Genomic DNA, 18,307 nt, shown 5'->3' on the forward strand with positions numbered 1-18,307 from the left:
GCTACTTTCTCCGATAATGAACATTTCCTCAGTGTGTTTTTCTGAACCAAGTTTCAGAGTGTCCATTTGTGTTGAAATCGAATCTACTGTGTCCTTTAAGTTTTCCTGAGTTATTGCAAGTTGCGTAACTGAATCGGTAGATGCAACTGAGTCAATTTTAGCCCACAAGGTCTCATGATTTTCATGAACAATGGTTTGCAGTTCTTTTATGGCTGCTTCGTGATTCTGTAATGCATTTTCATGCCGCGAAAAAATAGGTTGAAAATGCTCACAAATTTGTGTTTTCACGTAATTACAGACTTTTTGACATTTCGATTCAGTTTTATGTAACTCAGTAGTTAAATCTTCACGTGTTTGTTCAAGTGTGGTGTCTAACTTTTGAAGATTTTGTTCCATTGTGTCTAACTGTTGCTGTGTTTGTCTCTGGTGTTGTTCCATTGTGTCTAACTTTTTAAGATTTTATTCCACTGTGTGTAACTGTTGCTGTGTTTGTCTCTGGTGTTGTTCCATTGTGTCTAACCTTTTAAGATTTTGTTCCACTGTGTCTAACTTTTTAAGATTTTGTCCCATTTGTTGCATTAATTGTAATAACAATGCACTGGTGTCTGAAACATGTTCCTCAGTGCTTTTCGGCAGTGAAGTTGCACCGGCAACATTCACATTTTGACAAATGGAAAATGTGTCTTGACTCATTTGAGAAAACGGTGGGAACCCAAAACCTGAGTCTGCAGTATTTGCAATATTGTGTTCTGTCATTCCCGATTCCTGAGGCGAGCTGTTGCCGACCAATCGATCGATAACGCTTCCTTGTTCACTACCTGTTTCACTGTCTACACCATTGTTTGCCGCCCGCTCCATTTCCCTATGCGCAATTACCAAATTACTGCTTTGAACATTAGTTAATTCATTACTCTGCGGCGCTAACACACTGCTTTCGTCTTCACTGTCATTTCTCAGTTTACTTTGGAGCCTAGTATTACGTTTTTCACACGTCATTATTGTCACAGTATTTCACACGATAACACAGAAAAGCGCAATTTGAAGAGCAAAATAAAATAACATAGCAATGGAAATAATGTCTGCTTAATTGCCAGCGCAGCTGCGAAATACTTGGTGCAAATCTACATGCATGCCACAACTGTTTTACTGTACAACAATGAAAAACTACAACTACAAAGGAAATTCTCTCTATAATTACGCGCTAGCAATAAACAATAGCTACACTAATTACACAAACTACAAGAAAAAAATCAGAAGATTCCAGTGAGGTATCCTAGGCTAAGGGTCGACATATGAAACGTCCCCTTTGAATAATTCTACACGACTGTCCTTAAACTGATACACAATATTTTTTTTTTTTTAGCGCAACGCAATCTGACTTTCAAAAATCCCTACAAAAGAATGGCCCTGACTAACATTAAACTATACCTTTCACAAATCACTTACCTCACAAAAATCTTCGCTGCTCAAGCTACTGCAATACAGCGAGCGCCACTACTGCCAGCTAAATAAAAGATTCAAACTATGGAAGGCACTAACTACTGATAGGGATAGTTAGCAAATGAAAGGTATTAATAGAGAACAAACAATGTATTTACCTTGATATCATCATATATAAATATAGCAGTTCATGAAAAATTACAAAACTCCGCCATCTCTCTCCCCACATCCACCACTGCTGGCGGCTCACCTCCAACTGCGCAACGCTACGCGCTGTTCACATTCAGCTGCCGCTGCCCAACACTACAATGGCAGACAACAATGCAAACTAGGCACAGACTGCACACAGCACAGCCAGTGATTTTCATACAGAGGTGGCGTTACCAATAAAAAAACCTAAACAGCCTACTTACAATATTTCTTGTGGGAGAAACTCGGACGAGAAAGATCCAGTTCTCATGTAACCTTTGCACTATATCACGAAAACGAAGTAAACAATAAAATAGAAATTAAAAAGGGCGAGAAGCACAAAAGCTATTATATAAACGTGAGTGAACTAGGCGAGGATTAGTTAAGTTCCAATATCAGCTGGCGACGCCCCTGTCGTCGCTCCATGTGTATAGTCATCGTAGGCATAATAAACTGATCACTGACATCACCACCTCATCGCGAAGTGATTAGTGGGTGATTTAGACGCACAGGCGTGACGCGCGCCCACGCCGAGTCGCCGCATTTTGACCAGAAGGTGGCTCGTGCACGGAAGTGTCTCGCAACTGTTCGCTCTCGGCTCCTTTGACAGTTAGCTGCCGGAAGTTGACATCCCGTGACTGTCCTTTCAGTAAACACTTGGCTTCTATGGTTTCTGCGATCCCACCCCTGACGTCAGCGGTTGGAACAAAAGAAGGATTTAGTTTAGCATGAACTGCTTAATTTCCATCTCAAGTAGTCGTTCAACGTACAATAAACAAAAAGTAATCAAAGTTATACAGTAATCCCTAATCACAGTTCACGTAGTTTACATGCGATTTATAAACCGGGTGATCAAGAAGTCAGTATAAATTTGAAAACTGAATAAATCACAGAATAATGTGGATAGAGAGGTACAAATTGACACACATGCTTGGAATGACATGGGGTTTTATTAGAACCAAAAAAAAATACAAATTTCAAAAAATGTCCGACAGATGGCGCTTCATCTGACGAGAATAGCAATAATTAGCATAACAAAGTAAGACATGGCAAAGATGATGTTCTTTACAGGAAATGCTCAATATGTCCACCATCATTCCTCAACAATAGCTGCAGTCCAGGAATAATGTTGTGAACAGCACTGTAAAGCATGTCCGGAGTTATGGTGAGGCAGTGGCGTCGGATGTTGTCTTTCAGCATCCCTAGGGATGTCGGTCGATCACGATACACTTGCGACTTCAGGTAACCCCAAAGCCAAGAATTGCACGGACTGAGGTCTGGGGACCTGGGAGGCCATGCATGACCAAAGTGGCGGCTGAGCACACGATCATCTCCAAACGACGCGCGCAAGAGACCTTTCACGCGTCTAGCAATATGGGGTGGTTCTAATAAAACCCCATGTCATTCCAAGCATGTGTGTCAATTTTTACCTCTCTATTACATTATTCCGTGGTTTATTAAGTTTTCAAATTTATACTGACTTTTTGATCACCGAGTATATAAGATATACCTATTGAAGATATCCATGCGCCAGCCGGAGTAGCCAGCAGTTCTAGGCGCAACAGTCTGGAACCGCACGACCGCTTCGGTCGCAGGTTCGACTCCTGCCTCGGGCATGGATGTGTGTAATGTCCTTAGGTTAGTTAGTTTTAAGTAGTTCTAGGGGACTGATGACATCAGAAGTTAAGTCCCATAGTGCTCAGAGCCACTTTTTTTTATATACATGCGTCGAAATAGGAAAATGTAATAAATAGTGTCCACAGTGCGGAACTGCATTTAGGTCTATGAGATACGGCGTCAGGTAACGGTACGCGGCATTAAATTGTACGAAAATGGTCGGAAATGTCGCATTAGATGCCTACAATGTTATCTATCAGTTCTCACCCACGCTGCAAAAACATCTCCAAAAAAACCATGATGTTTGTTTTGAGTGCCAAGAGAGAGAAAAGCAAAAAGAAATAACGAAGAGTAGCAACAACTAAATAACAACAAAACTAGAAGACTGATTGGTCACGTGACATCTAATTCCTGTCAGTTAATGTCAAAGGAGCCCAGTACCTTCCGTCGCGAGACACTCCCGCTCGCAGCTGCTCCACAGAGGCGTGTCGGCGGCGCGCCGCAGTTCGAAAGCGGCGCCACTGCCCCACCACACGGCCAGACAGGTCGGGACACGCTGGAGCAGCAGCGGCCAGCAACAGCCTCACCGCTCACCGGAGCAAACATTGCGGAATGCGTACGTTGTGATGTGCAGTGGTTTATTATGTATACTGAGTGCCACGCAAGGGACCTGAGACGGAAACTGAAGCCATGAAGCAGCAGCTGCAAACGAGGAAACCGTCCAGTGCATTCCAGGAATTCCGAGCTCCTGACGATAATGCTTTCCTGGTTCTCTTCTCCGTCAATCGAACGGCGATAAGTACGATCAGAGTTTCTGCATGTTCTGTTTTGCTTATTAATCTAAGGCCCGTGTGCTGCCATTATCAATCTAAGGCCCACGTGCTGCAAATAACAAGTCTCAATTAGACTAAAAAACATACGCGGGCATCCAAGTTAAGACAACAGATGTACCTACACTGCAGTGTAATGAATTACATGTAGCTTCATTTGAACGTAATTTTTGTTACTTAATTTTCAAAATTTGTGGTGTTTAAGAGCATAAATAAATAACCCTGTGCTTCAGTTTATAATTTGCTCGTTAGTAAACATATTACACGGCAGAAAGCGTCACACACACACTACTTTTACGCCAATGTTAAATGTTACGACCATAATGGCGGATGAGTTACTCTTTGTCTGACCAGTCTGTTACGAAAGAGCATAGTAAATGCTCCAGAATTGTCTTTCTCACATTATGGAATAACAAAAATGCATAACCGTGTACAATGTCTGAGAGAAAATCAACCACGCCCACTAGAACATGACTTGATTTTCACATGTTCGGTTTAGTGTGATGTAGATGATGGGACAAAACGTTTACATCAGTTAAGCCCACTGATATAATGCAAATTCTTGCAAAAGTGGTATAAGGCTTTGTTTCTTGTAAATGACGTTAAATTCCCTTCTGCTCTCAGTCAGATTCTGTTTCTGTACTTCTATACAGTCCTCACCGCCCTAAACATATGATTCCATTCATTTGTGTTGTGTACACACGAAGAGCACTGAGGTATACATAATTTTTAGATTAACTGTCTTGATCGCGAAGTTTATTGAACAGAATTATCGGTTTCGTCTATGCCCTAGCGTCTTCAGAATCTTCCATTCTGCTGCACTGAAACAAGTCATAATAATGTAAAAATAACACAACTACATAGTTTTGACTTGTTGCGGGGCAGCATAATAATGAGGGTGGCAATGGCCTACCCGGAAACCCCGGAGACCGGTAATTCTGTTCAAAAAATCTTTGTGATCAAGACAATCAAATAAAAATTATGTACATCATATGATCGCTATCCAAACTGTCAATTCACGCCGAATACTATTCAGCACGGAGATAGGATGTACGAAGTAAGCTAATGTCATTATTCACCATTCTGTAATAAAAGTATACCTTTTCCTACAATTATTTTACAGAATTACTAGTATGGTGGGCCACATGCTGATGTTTCATTTACCAGTGATGCTAACGAAACATAATTATGTTGAAGTAGGTACTAATGGTGGAGCATTCTGTAGCTCAAAAACCGTGCCTGACGTTAATTATAATATTACCCGGTTTAGCTGTGTCTACGAACGTCGACATGTTGCGGATGAATGGCCCTTTGATTCACAAACAATCCTGTATTAGTCCACAGCGGATTTCTGAAATCAAAGTTTTCAAATGTTTGATATTGTTTCCAACTTAAACTTATATCATCCAGGTTTTGAAAATCCCTCCGAGCAGGAGGCTTTGCAACATTGTTACTTCTGCCCGCTGTTTATTATTCATTTTTTTTAAACTTCGTAGAAAAATATGGTATTCAATGATTATTGGACTACTGATTTGAAACAGTTGTGCACTAACACGGAAACGTTTGTCATCGAATTCAGCTTTTATTTATAAGATTAAAATAGCAACAATGTCTGTGACATGAATGTTACCAAATAGAAAATAAAGGTCAGATGATTCAGAAATAAGTTTGCTATATGAACTTTACTAACTTCGTTTGTCAGTCAATAAGATTTAATTCTTGAGAAATTACTCATTAATTAATCATAAATACAACTGTATGTCAAATACCGAGAGCAGGGCGCATGAAATTCATTCTAGCAGAACTGATAATGAGGCAAGACTAGTAGCTGTGACTTATTTAACGAGGCTCGTAAGTTTTTAGTAAAATGAATATAAATTTTTGATCTCAGTATGAAACTGTTTGGAGGCAGTTTTCATCATCATAATCACCACCGCCACCACCACCGCCACCTTCTTCTTCTTCTTCTTCTTCTTCCAGGTAGCTGAACAAGAGAAGCTGCAGCCCGTACACTGCTGGCATACACTTTAATTTTCAAATTTCATCTCAAATTTTTCCTCGTTTTTGTTGGATGTTTTCTTAATTTTTCATTTTGCCTCCATTTAAACTGTTTTCCATACAAAATATGCTTTTTACAAACACAGAAGTCCACTTTTTTCCCCCTCTGTAGCTTTGTCGTCAACATGACAACGCAAGAAAAAGCTCCTATCGTACTATGATACATTTGCTTTTCTTTGCAAGAACTCATTATCTATTGTGAAATCCAGCCAACCTGGACAGGACTAACGTCAGCTCCAAAACGCAACTCGCCTGTCTTGCTCGCCACAAACATTTTGATCTTACCGGCCGAGTCGGTACTGGCGCGACTGTGCAGCAAGTCTTTCATAAATACGAATGAAGAGCTAAGAGTAGGGGCAGAAGAGGGAGGGGAGAAATTTCCCCACACAAAAGCTAGGACGCAATATGACGGAAACCAGAGGAGAGATTACTGTTTTACACGCCAGTCCATAGGTCAGTGAGGTGTAGCAATCGCTATTTAATAGCGCAGTGCACAGTATTACGATCTCGTTTTAAATGAAACTGCCATGTTATTGTAACTGGCATATCTTCCATCATATTTTTATTAAGGGGCTTTATCGACACGTTTTAAGAACAACAATAAAATCTTCATGTCCTTCGTGGGCGTAACTTCACTTCAGACTTTTTTTCCTAACACTACGAAAAATATATGCATCTGATGTCTGGAAAGAGGGCGGTATTATAATTGAAAAACTTTGACACAATTGGAAAGAAGCAAGAGAGAAGTTTAATAAACAAAGATTTTTGAGGAAAATTTCTGTTGGATTAATTGTCATCTGGATCATTAAAAGATCTGAACTAATAATCCCATTAGTAAATATTCGATTGTAACAAAAATATTGCAAACTACATTTTCTTCACTGTTGAAGTTAGAATTTTCTATTGGATTTTGTTGTCCACTGGTGCACAGTCCACGCAGCAGTACCAGTCTCTTGCACATACTGTAGTTACGTGCTGATCTCCATAATGCGCGTGAAAAACGCGTAACCTAAATAATCTTCTAATGACTAAAACAACAGTCCAGATCGCAATAACATTTATCATTACCGGTTTCGGCTTGTGTTAAAACCATCCTCAGATTTTTCAAGTCCCCTATGGCTGGTGCTGGCGACTCCTCGGTTCTTCACGTGATACCACGTGGTCTTAAAAAATCTGATAATGGTTTTAACGTAAGCCGAAACCGGTAACAATAAACAAATTTTATGCTATGTCGACTGTTGTTTTAATTAATATTAGCACTAGATCACTGCGCTCCATGGACAATGTCGTCTAAATTTATAGACTCCTGATGTTGAGTCGCGTGAATAACATAGGGATTCTAACGTCAGTCATTTGGCTGTGGAAACTTAAATGACCCAATCACGTCCTTACTTATTGGCGTTAGGTATAGTTAGAGGTTTGTGCGGATACGGACGTCCATCGTAATACTGACTTCGAGGATAAGATCGGTGACGAGGCAGAGAGCCGCAGATGTATGAGCGGATAATTTGCGATAATAATTTACATTTGTGGTTTAAAGTTAAAGCACAATATTAGTACTACGATTTACTGCAGTTAATTAAAGAGAATATTACACCAGACTTGTCTCTCTTTTATTTACAAAGCATCTTCTGTGGTTATTCTGGAAATATGGATTTATATGTTTGTACGTTTTGTTTGCTATAGACTAAGAATAGTATTTCTTTATAAAGTTGGCGCGCCGTTTACTGCGGTTTTTCTGCCTCTTGTTCAGATATTCTATAAATCACTGTTTTTATCTTCATTGTTAGCGGATGGCTAGGGCGTAAGAAATTTCGTTGTACATGTACATCTGGCAGTATTCTACCTTTTTTTAAAAGCACTTTCTCTTACGCTGCAATGGCGTTATTTGAACTTGACCTTACTATAGAAATAGAACTGCTGTTACATGCGTTCCGCACTCATCACCATCGTACAGCGTGTATATTTATTAATTTGGTTTTTCTGCAGGTTGTGAGCGTTGCCAGCCTGTGAAAGCTATATGATACATGGTAGATATTTGCAATCTAATGTTTGCATTGTGTAGCTGGCATCAGCCCAGACAATTACTACCGTCACGTCTTTCATGCGACGCCCAGTGTCAACAGAAAGCGCCGGTTTGTTTCTTTTCACAAACAAAATTATTTTCATATCGGAATTCTACCTGTCGATTCGATTTAGCGCTCTCAAATTAGTGAAGCCTGATAGTCGGTTTATAGCAGTGTATTAACCGGGACAGCAAAACACGAAGACGGTAAAACACGAAGGATAAACAGAAATCCAGCAGCAACTCAGTAGCACTGCAGTCAGCGTAGGCCCGGACAGTGCTGTCGCTGAGGAAGTACACTTTCTTCGTGCAGTTTTATTGTCCCTTTTGCTACATATAGACAAAACAAAGATCGTACTAGACTAATGAAGGACCACTATATTGAATGAGCACTTAAAATTCCGCTTTAAAAACACACACATACACATGAACTTTATATGAATTTCAAATGCTTGCCATGGCGCCCCACTGAACACCACAAGTTTTCGGAACCACTTGAAAATGTCCTGATTTAAAAGCGAGACTAGTAATTGCACGCAATAAAGTTCTCAACAACAACTGGAGTCATTTTCATTAATTAAATAATATGTAATTATTTTCTATGAGCTTACTCAACTAAATTTTTCGATGGGCAACTTGTACGAATTAAGACAGGTTTCGTCTTTGAAATCGCGCTCTCAGTCGCGTCGTATTATACTGTATGCGCCGCCTATAACACGGTCATCGGGAGTTACTATTTAATTTAATTATCCCACCTTACTACAAAAATGTTACCGTGAACATCGAACTAACCAACCCCATACTATAACAAAATTTTCAGTACTCGCAGTAATAAGAACTCACTTTTAGTGCACAAACTAATAACTTGGAATTAGAAACGAAGAAAACACTGACGATAAGTTGAAGGTTGACGTAGGTATTGTCAAGGATGTAATATAATGTAACGTTGAATCATAGAATAATATGAAATCGTAATAAATATGGTATTCAGTCACACAGTCGTACATGCAAACTACACCATCAGTAACGCACGAAGCAGTATTGATGTTAACACAAATGATACAGTGCAGCTAATAAATCTATTAGTTTACTGCAATGGCTGGAAAGAGCGTTTGTAAAGCAACTGCGTACTTCAGTGCCCTACTGATACTAAAAACCATTGTAATTTCAAAATGGTGGGTTTTAGAAAAGTCAACAAAAGAAGGAGTCCTCTACACCGTATTTAATTTGGAAATGCCGCAACATGAACGCAAATAATCATTGAGAAACAGATTTTACAAAAGAATGTCGAACTTACGTGAATTGTTGCCGTGGATTCATGACTCAGAGTATCTCTCCTTCGCCGGCCAGAGTGGCCGAGTGGTTCTAGGCGCTACAGTCTGGAACCGCGCGACCGCTACAGTCGCAGGTTAGAATACTGCCTCGGGCATGGATGTGTGTGAAGTCCTTAGCTTAGTTAGGTTTAAGTAGTTCCAAGTTCTAGGAGACTGAAGACCTCAGAAGTTAAGTCCCATAGTGCTCAGAGCCATTTTTTTGTCTCTCCTTCAGTCCTTCTGTTGCAGTGCTGCAGTACGTTAAATAATTCATAGTGTCAAATCATTTCTCTGACATCTCCATATACTATTACTGTATACATATTTTGCCAAACGCTATTCTTCGAACATCACAGGCTTACACAGCTGTACTCAGAGCACACGATGACCAGCCAGAGACTATTAATGCCAGGCTGCCTAAGTAGTGCAGTTTTCTTCCGGACATAACAAAATACATTACATACTTTCCTTTTATTACACATTCTACTGTTTCTGTGCTGTTTATCATTTTAGAAAATGGATCACAAATATAATAATGTCTACACTTACGAGTTCCCTCAGACAGGAAGAGACAACATTTATGCAAACAGTTCCTTTACTTCTATTTTACGAGCATTGGCACTTACATGAAATACCTCAAGTTGAGTTAGTGGCATTCAACAAGTAAATGAATGAAATATGTGCTATGCCTTTATGTTTTTAAAGTGTACGTTTTAAATGTATGTTATTGCATTAACTGTGTCATTTAACGCCCATTTAAACGTGTAACTCTGGCTTTTAGAAGACTTTCCAAGCAAGACGCTATCCGTTGTGGGCTGTAAAATTTTCCGTTTGTTTCATGCTACACGTGAATGACGACAGTGAAGTCATTATCACGCACATACATAGTATTTCCGTGCAGCAAGATCTGCATCAAAAAGGAACAAAAAGATTTGATATAGATGATGGCCAATATTGATGTGTGGTTAAACATGTGGACTGTTAGTTAATTTACATCCCACATCTCGTCCTGCATCTATCATAGAGATATCTATGTATGTTCTTGATGATAACTTCACATTCAGCAAATAAACAGAAAATTTTACACCCTAATCGCTGGTTCGACACTCGTTTCGGTCATTCTTTTTTTTCGTTCATTGTGTACTTATCGTTTTTATGATAATTGCTTGTGAACTGAGAGGAAACGCGATAGGAAGTGGCATTTGTACGATGTTCTTGATCCCTTGAGAATTATTGTTTTCCGGGTTTTTACGACGCTTGTCACTGGCTCGTGTGAGATCACACCTGTTGTATAAAACTAACCGAAGTCCAAATACAGTTTCATCTGATTTTTAATAGTTGCCCCAAAAATTTAATTTGTAATGTTCTATTTTTAAATTTAAAGCCTTCATTAATTATCTTTTATAAAGAATCAGAAATTAAGAACTTATGTTTACAATGAACATTTTGTGTGCAATATGTAACTGGGAATAAGAACACGCGCATTTTCTTAAAAAATAATTATATATGTGTTAATTAGCATGAATTTGACAATTTTTATATTTCAATGATGTAGGCATTCCAACTGAACAAAGAAAAAAGTAATAACGGAACCGCGGCTTGAACCAGCTATTACCAATTTCTTGTTCACGTTTGCGTATTTTACGCTTCACAGAAATGCTCAAGAACGTGCATCTTTGTTTAAAAATTTGCCTCGGCTGGGAAGCGGACCAGTGGCAGCTGAATGGCAGGTAAGCATGCTGCCACAGAACCAGGAGGCCCATAAAAAACTTTTTGTTATTTTAGCGAATAAAACAAGCTTCGAAAACTTCAAAGTCGATTTTCTCGAGAATTTTTGAGAGATGCGTGGAATAGCTATGGAGCTTTGATATTTGAGCTCTGATGTTCAAGTACCGTAAACAATAAAAAAATTTCAGAAATCCGTTGGCCGAGTGTTACCCTTGATATTAGTGTTTACTTGCTATTGCGTGGTACAACTCTACACGGAAATACGAAAAAGGATAAAAATCACAATATAAATAATGATCACTGTACAAAGGACGGTGTTCAGATTATACAAATTTACTGTAGCTGTTTATTTGTGTAAGGTGAGAAAGCTGTCGTCGAGATGGCGTCTGTCCTACAGGCGTGGCTTGCGAATGCACAGGAGCCTGCGATCAGAAGCGCAGAATTTACATGTGACTGTTGTTGTTGTTGTTGTGGTCTTCAGTCCTGAGACTGGTTTGATGCAGCTCTTCATGCTACTCTATCCTGTGCAAGCTTCTTCATCTCCCAGTACCTACTGCAACCTACATCCTTCTGAATGTGCTTAGTGTATTCATCTCTTGGTCTCCCTCTACGATTTTTGCCCTCCACGCTGCCCTCCAATACTAAATTGGTGATCCCTTAATGCCTCAACACATGTCCTACCAACCGATCCCTTCTTCTAGTCAAGTTCTGCCTCAAACTTCTCTTCTCCCCAATCCTATTCAATGCTTTCTCATTAGTTATGTGATGTACCCATCTAATCTTCAGCATTCTTCTGTGGCACCACATTTCAAAAGCTTCTATTCTCTTCCTGTCCAAACCATTTATCGTCCATGTTTCACTTCCATACATGGCTACACTCCATAATATCTATACTCATATCTATACTCGATGCTTATAAATTTCTCTTCATCTGACACGCTTTGCTTGCAATTGCCAATCTACATATTATATCCTCCCTACATGTGACTAGGAGAAGAGCATACTGTAGTTGCCATGACTGCGGAATTGTGAATGACAGTCATTAGAGTGAAGGAAGCCTGGAGAAATAATAACTCAAAATAAATTTAGCTGCGAGAAATTTAAGCACACCAAAATGTGAATCGGCGAGGCGTTTGAAATGAACTAAAGCCACGATTTCCTTGACAAATTGTCGGTGTGTGACACAGTTTTTCAATACATCCAGTCCTGTAAAAAAAATGTGTTTCCTTACACACAACTTACCAACTGTGCAGATCGCAAATCTGGTTCAGTTGTGACAACAACTATGATTGTCGTCACCACAAGTCTGTACTCAGTGCTGAGCGTCGCGACCCCATGGACAGGCGTCTCCATCCCGAACGGCTACCGGCATATCTTAGGGCTTGCTGAATAGGTAGACTGGAAATCATCTTGATTTCGTCCATCCATTTGCTTGCTGCTCTTCCCCTCGGTCTCGTGCCCTCGATCTTTCCTTCCATGATTTTTTTCTGTATTTTTTTTATCTCTCCTCACAACATGACCAAAGAACTGGAAATTTTTTTTCGTGACACGAGAAAGAAGGTTTCTAGAGAAATAAAGGTTATCAATAATGCGCATATTAGTCTTCTTTCGGTTCACTTTGTGCGCAGCATCCTGCGTTAGCACCAAAGCTCAAATGCTTCATATGCTGCTTGTGTCTGGCCTTGAGGGTCCGTGTCTCGTAAACGTAAAAGAAGGAACCCACCAGTCTTTCAACAAGCCGGATCTTTGTATTGTTCGTTATCATTCTCTGCTGACAGATCCTGGTGAGCTGCCTTATAGCCACTCGCTCTAGTGTTATTCAGCTTCTCACCCCATCTTCACAACTTCCTTTATCGCACATCGTTGAGACACGACAGATGAAACTTCCAGTTCCTTTAATCGACCTGTGAACTGTACCTTTGCTCCTCGATTAGTTATGAGTTTAGACTTGCTGAAACCGATTTCCAATCCATATGACAGCCTAAGATCATTTATTTTGTTAGTAGATCAGCAACTTCATCTTCGCTTCAGGCTTTTGCACGGTGTCATTGGCAAATGGGAGGTCGTTAGTAGTTGCTCCATCAGTTAAGATGTCTTTAGGTCAAAATCAAATGCTTTGTAAAGCAAAATTTTGGTTGCATGAGATAAGATAGCAGTAGTTCAGCAGTTTTCTTGTGCAAGGAGATGAAGACAGATTTCGACTAGTCTTCCGGCCACTCCTCAGTTTTCCATACCCTTTTCCACAATGAACGCAACACATCTGTACGTTACTGACCCCTATTGTACTGTCTCCCCAGATTTTGGGATTTACAATTCTTCAGATGTTGAACTGCGTTCACTATTTAACTACATATTATTGGAGCTTCTAACGTAAGTTACTGAACTGCTTGAGTGACAATACTGTTGTTAATTCCAGAATATTACTTCTGACACCACTCCTTCCTTCCTTAGTTTTGATAGGATTGCCATTCTTGTCGTCTGCCACCCACGTACGAAATTTAACTTCGCTAGTGACGCTGTTGAGTTTCTTGAAGAGCTTACGCACCTGAGTGTAGTTTGGATGTTATTCTATCTCTTCAAAAAAATGGCTCTGAGCACTATGGGACTAAACATCTGTGGTCATCAGTCCCCTAGAACTTAGAACTGCTTAAACCTAACTAACCTAAGGACATCACACACATCCATGCCCGAGGCAGGATTCGAACCTGCGACCGTAGCAGTCGCGCGGTTCCGGACTGAGCGCCTAGAACCGCTAGACCACCGCGGCCGGCTCTATCTCTTCGCAGACACCGTTAATGAACTGTAATCTATCTCTTCTGCAGTTCTGTTAAATTTCTGTGCGCGGTTTCTTGTATCTGTCGTGATCCTGGGTGGTGTGGAGACTAGTTCTTCCCAGATTGCTTCTCTCTTCAAGTACCTGTGGTTTGAATTGTGACTTCCACTGGCGTTTTGCTCTTTGTGGTCGTTCTGATGCCGAAGAGATGAAGAAACAACCTCCTTCAATCGTTACCATGCTTGTCATGCTGGTGATCTTCATCAAGACTGATATCGTGGAGAAGTAATCTTTCAAGCTCATTAAATTCCCGAAGAGCTTCCTTGTTTGCGAGTTTCAGCTCTCTTTGTCCGCTCTTCTTAATCCGCGACTTCGTGGATAGATTGTGATCACGTCCACAGTGAGCTCCAGGAAAGGTCCTTCGGTTGGACCAAAGTCTTCCAATGTCTTCGCACAAAGATTCTAGCTGTACGGTTGTCATGGGTGATGGTCATGGTGTTCAAACTGCAAAAATTTCGGTGGTGGTTTACTGTTGTCTTCCGCTGTCCACCATATACAAAACATTTACTAATCCAGCAAACATACACATCAGGTAATTCCCGTATTATCGTAGTAGTTGGTTCAAGATATTTATTGTAGTGCAGCCTAATCACTAAAGTCCACTTTGATCTAAGAGTGGTGCGTGTAGTAATAAAACGAAACTCACCGGCTGTTTAAAATATTTCTTGAAAATATAACGTGTTCCATGTAAACAATCAGTGTGATAATAAAAATGGTTCAAATGGCTCTGAGCACTAGGGGACTTCTGAGGTCATCAGTCCCCTAGAACTTAGAACTACCTAAACCAAACTAACCTAAGGACATCACACACGCCGATGCCCGAGGCAGGATTCGAACCTGCGACCGTAGCGGTCGCGCGGTTCCAGACTGTAGCGCCTAGAAGCGCTCGGCCACCCCGGCCGGCAGTGTGATAACACACACACACACACACACACACACACACACACACACACACACACACACACACCTCCGAACGACTACTGCAACAAACATCGATCTCAGTTGCCTACGGTATACTTTTCTTGATCTCCTTTTGCAATTTTAACCCCCTCCCCCTTCACTAAATTGACGATTCCTTGATGTCTCAGAATGTGTCCTATCAAACGATCCCTTCTTCCAGTCAAGTCGTGCAACAAATTTCTGTTATCCCTGCTTCTTTTCAGTGCCTTCTCATTAGTGACGCGATGCACCCATCTAATCTTCAGCATTCTTCTGCAGCACCACATTTCAAAAGCTTCTATTCTATTGTTGTCTGAACTACTTATCGTCCATGTTTCACTTCCAGTACAAGTCTGCACTCAAGACAAATACGTCCACAAAAGACTTCCTGACACTTAAGTCTATATTCTATGTTAAAAAATTTCTCTTCTTCAGAAACGTTTTTCTTCCCATTGCCATATTCTCTCTACTTCGGCCATCATCAGTTATTCTGCTGCCCAAATAACAAAGGTCATCTACTACTTTAAGTGTCTCGTTTCCTAATCTACTTCCCTCAGCATCATCTGATTTAATTCGACTACATTCCATTACCCTTGTTTCGCTTTTGTTTACGTTTATTTTATATCCTCCCTTCAAGACATCGTCCATTCCATCCAATTTCCCTTTCACGTCCTTTGCTGGCTCTGAGAGAATTACAGTGTCATCGGCAAGACCCATAGTCGTTATGTCTTCTCACTGACCTTTAATTCCTTCTCCAAATTTTCTTTGGTTTCCTTTACTTCTTGCTAGCGTTGTGTTACCCTGGCTCACTTCCTCCTCAAAAACTGCTTTCCTTTCATGTCCTTCGACTCCCATAACTGCCGTCTTCTTTCTGTACAGGTCGTACATAACTTTTCGATCCCTGTGTTTTATCTCTGTAACAGTCAGAATTTCAAAGAGTGTATTTCAGCCAACATAGTCAAAAGTTTTCTCCAAGTCTACAAAAGCTATAAACGTTGTTTTGCCTTTCCGTAATCTGTCTTCTAAGAGAACTCGTAGAGTCAGTATTGCCTCGCTTGTTCTCTTATTTCTCAGGTACCCAAATTGGTGCTTCACGAGATCGGCTTCTACCAGTTTTTCCATTCTTCAGTAAATAATTCGAGTCAGTATTTTGCAATCATAACTTATTAAACTGATAGTTCGTAATACTCACATCTCTCAGAATATGCTTTCTTTGGAAACGAACTTATTACATTCTTCTTGAAGTCCGAGGGTATTTCCTCTGTCTCATGTATCTTACACAGCATGTGGAATAGTTTAGTCATGGCAGGCTCTCCCAAGAATATCAGCACTTCTGACGGAATGTCGCCTAATCCTGCGGCACTGTTTCAGGTTAGGTCTTTGTTTTCGGTGAAATCCTTCTCGCAGTTGTATATCTCCCATCTCACCTACATTAACTTCCTCTTCGGCCTGCGTCGCGCCACCGCCACACGTTCACCTGTCCATGTTAGGCAAAATTTTTCTGCCTCACTCATGCAGTACCATCACGGTAAGAGGATGGTACGGGACCATAAGTCCCACCGCCACACACCCAAAGTGATATTTACCGCCTCACCAACACAGCTAGACCGCAGTAGACCGGTGATGCTGTATTGTAACATATCACCCCGGACTACAAGCTCCTGGCTGCTGCAGTATTGTCACCGTCAATCCTCCAAAGTGAACTGCAGTGATTGTGTCACTGCCCTGTGGATAAATTTTCCGCCACACTAACACAGTTAGATCGCAATAGACCGGTGACGCTGTATTGTAACATATCACAAAAATAACCATTATATCGCCTGTAAGATAAGCTACCTTGTATAGCCCATCTCGAGTCTATCTGTATATGACTTCCACGTTGCAGCCTTACGCTCCTTGCTTATTAGTTGCCCTCCGCCTGCGCTCCTCTCTTTTCTACAACGGCCCCTTCGATTTTCCTGAAGGCGTATTCATCTTTCCTCTAGTGACATACGTTTCTGTATCCTTACACTGGGTATGTAGCCATTCCTGCTTAGCCATTCTGGACTTTTTGAGAAACTCCTATTAAGATGTTTGTGCTCCCCTTCGCCTGCGTAGTGAACTGCAGTGATTGTGTCACTGCCCTGTGGATAAATTTTCTGCCACACTAACACAGTTAGATCGCAATAGACCGGTGACGCTGTATTGTAACATATCACAAAAATAACCATTATATCGCCTGTAAGATAAGCTACCTTGTATAGCCCATCTCGAGTCTATCTGTATATGACTTCCACGTTGCAGCCTTACGCTCCTTGCTTATTAGTTGCCCTCCGCCTGCGCTCCTCTCTTTTCTACAACGGCCCCTTCGATTTTCCTGAAGGCGTATTCATCTTTCCTCTAGTGACATACGTTTCTGTATCCTTACACTGGGTATGTAGCCATTCCTGCTTAGCCATTCTGGACTTTTTGAGAAACTCCTATTAAGATGTTTGTGCTCCCCTTCGCCTGCGTAGTGAACTGCAGTGATTGTGTCACTGCCCTGTGGATAAATTTTCCGCCACACTAACACAGTTAGATCGCAATAGACCGGTGACGCTGTATTGTAACATATCACAAAAATAACCATTATATCGCCTGTAAGATAAGCTACCTTGTATAGCCCATCTCGAGTCTATCTGTATATGACTTCCACGTTGCAGCCTTACGCTCCTTGCTTATTAGTTGCCCTCCGCCTGCGCTCCTCTCTTTTCTACAACGGCCCCTTCGATTTTCCTGAAGGCGTATTCATCTTTCCTCTAGTGACATACGTTTCTGTATCCTTACACTGGGTATGTAGCCATTCCTGCTTAGCCATTCTGGACTTTTTGAGAAACTCCTATTAAGATGTTTGTGCTCCCCTTCGCCTGCGTAGTGAACTGCAGTGATTGTGTCACTGCCCTGTGGATAAATTTTCTGCCACACTAACACAGTTAGATCGCAATAGACCGGTGACGCTGTATTGTAACATATCACAAAAATAACCATTATATCGCCTGTAAGATAAGCTACCTTGTATAGCCCATCTCGAGTCTATCTGTATATGACTTCCACGTTGCAGCCTTACGCTCCTTGCTTATTAGTTGCCCTCCGCCTGCGCTCCTCTCTTTTCTACAACGGCCCCTTCGATTTTCCTGAAGGCGTATTCATCTTTCCTCTAGTGACATACGTTTCTGTATCCTTACACTGGGTATGTAGCCATTCCTGCTTAGCCATTCTGGACTTTTTGAGAAACTCCTATTAAGATGTTTGTGCTCCCCTTCGCCTGCGTAGTGAA

The 18,307-nt window shown here is 40.9% G+C and overlaps 1 long non-coding RNA gene across 1 annotated transcript in view; it reads left to right on the top strand.

The window, feature by feature from the left end:
- Window positions 1-3,917: 3,917 nt before the first annotated feature.
- LOC126412176 (uncharacterized) overlaps window positions 3,918-18,307 on the top strand; it is a 115,468-nt gene continuing 101,078 nt past the window's right edge. The window contains exon 1 of the long non-coding RNA XR_007575236.1: window positions 3,918-4,045. This is a non-coding gene — a long non-coding RNA (uncharacterized LOC126412176). The remainder of the gene's footprint in view (window positions 4,046-18,307) is intronic.

This window comes from Schistocerca serialis, chromosome 1 (assembly GCF_023864345.2).
Source record: "Schistocerca serialis cubense isolate TAMUIC-IGC-003099 chromosome 1, iqSchSeri2.2, whole genome shotgun sequence".
NCBI lineage: Eukaryota > Metazoa > Arthropoda > Insecta > Orthoptera > Acrididae > Schistocerca > Schistocerca serialis.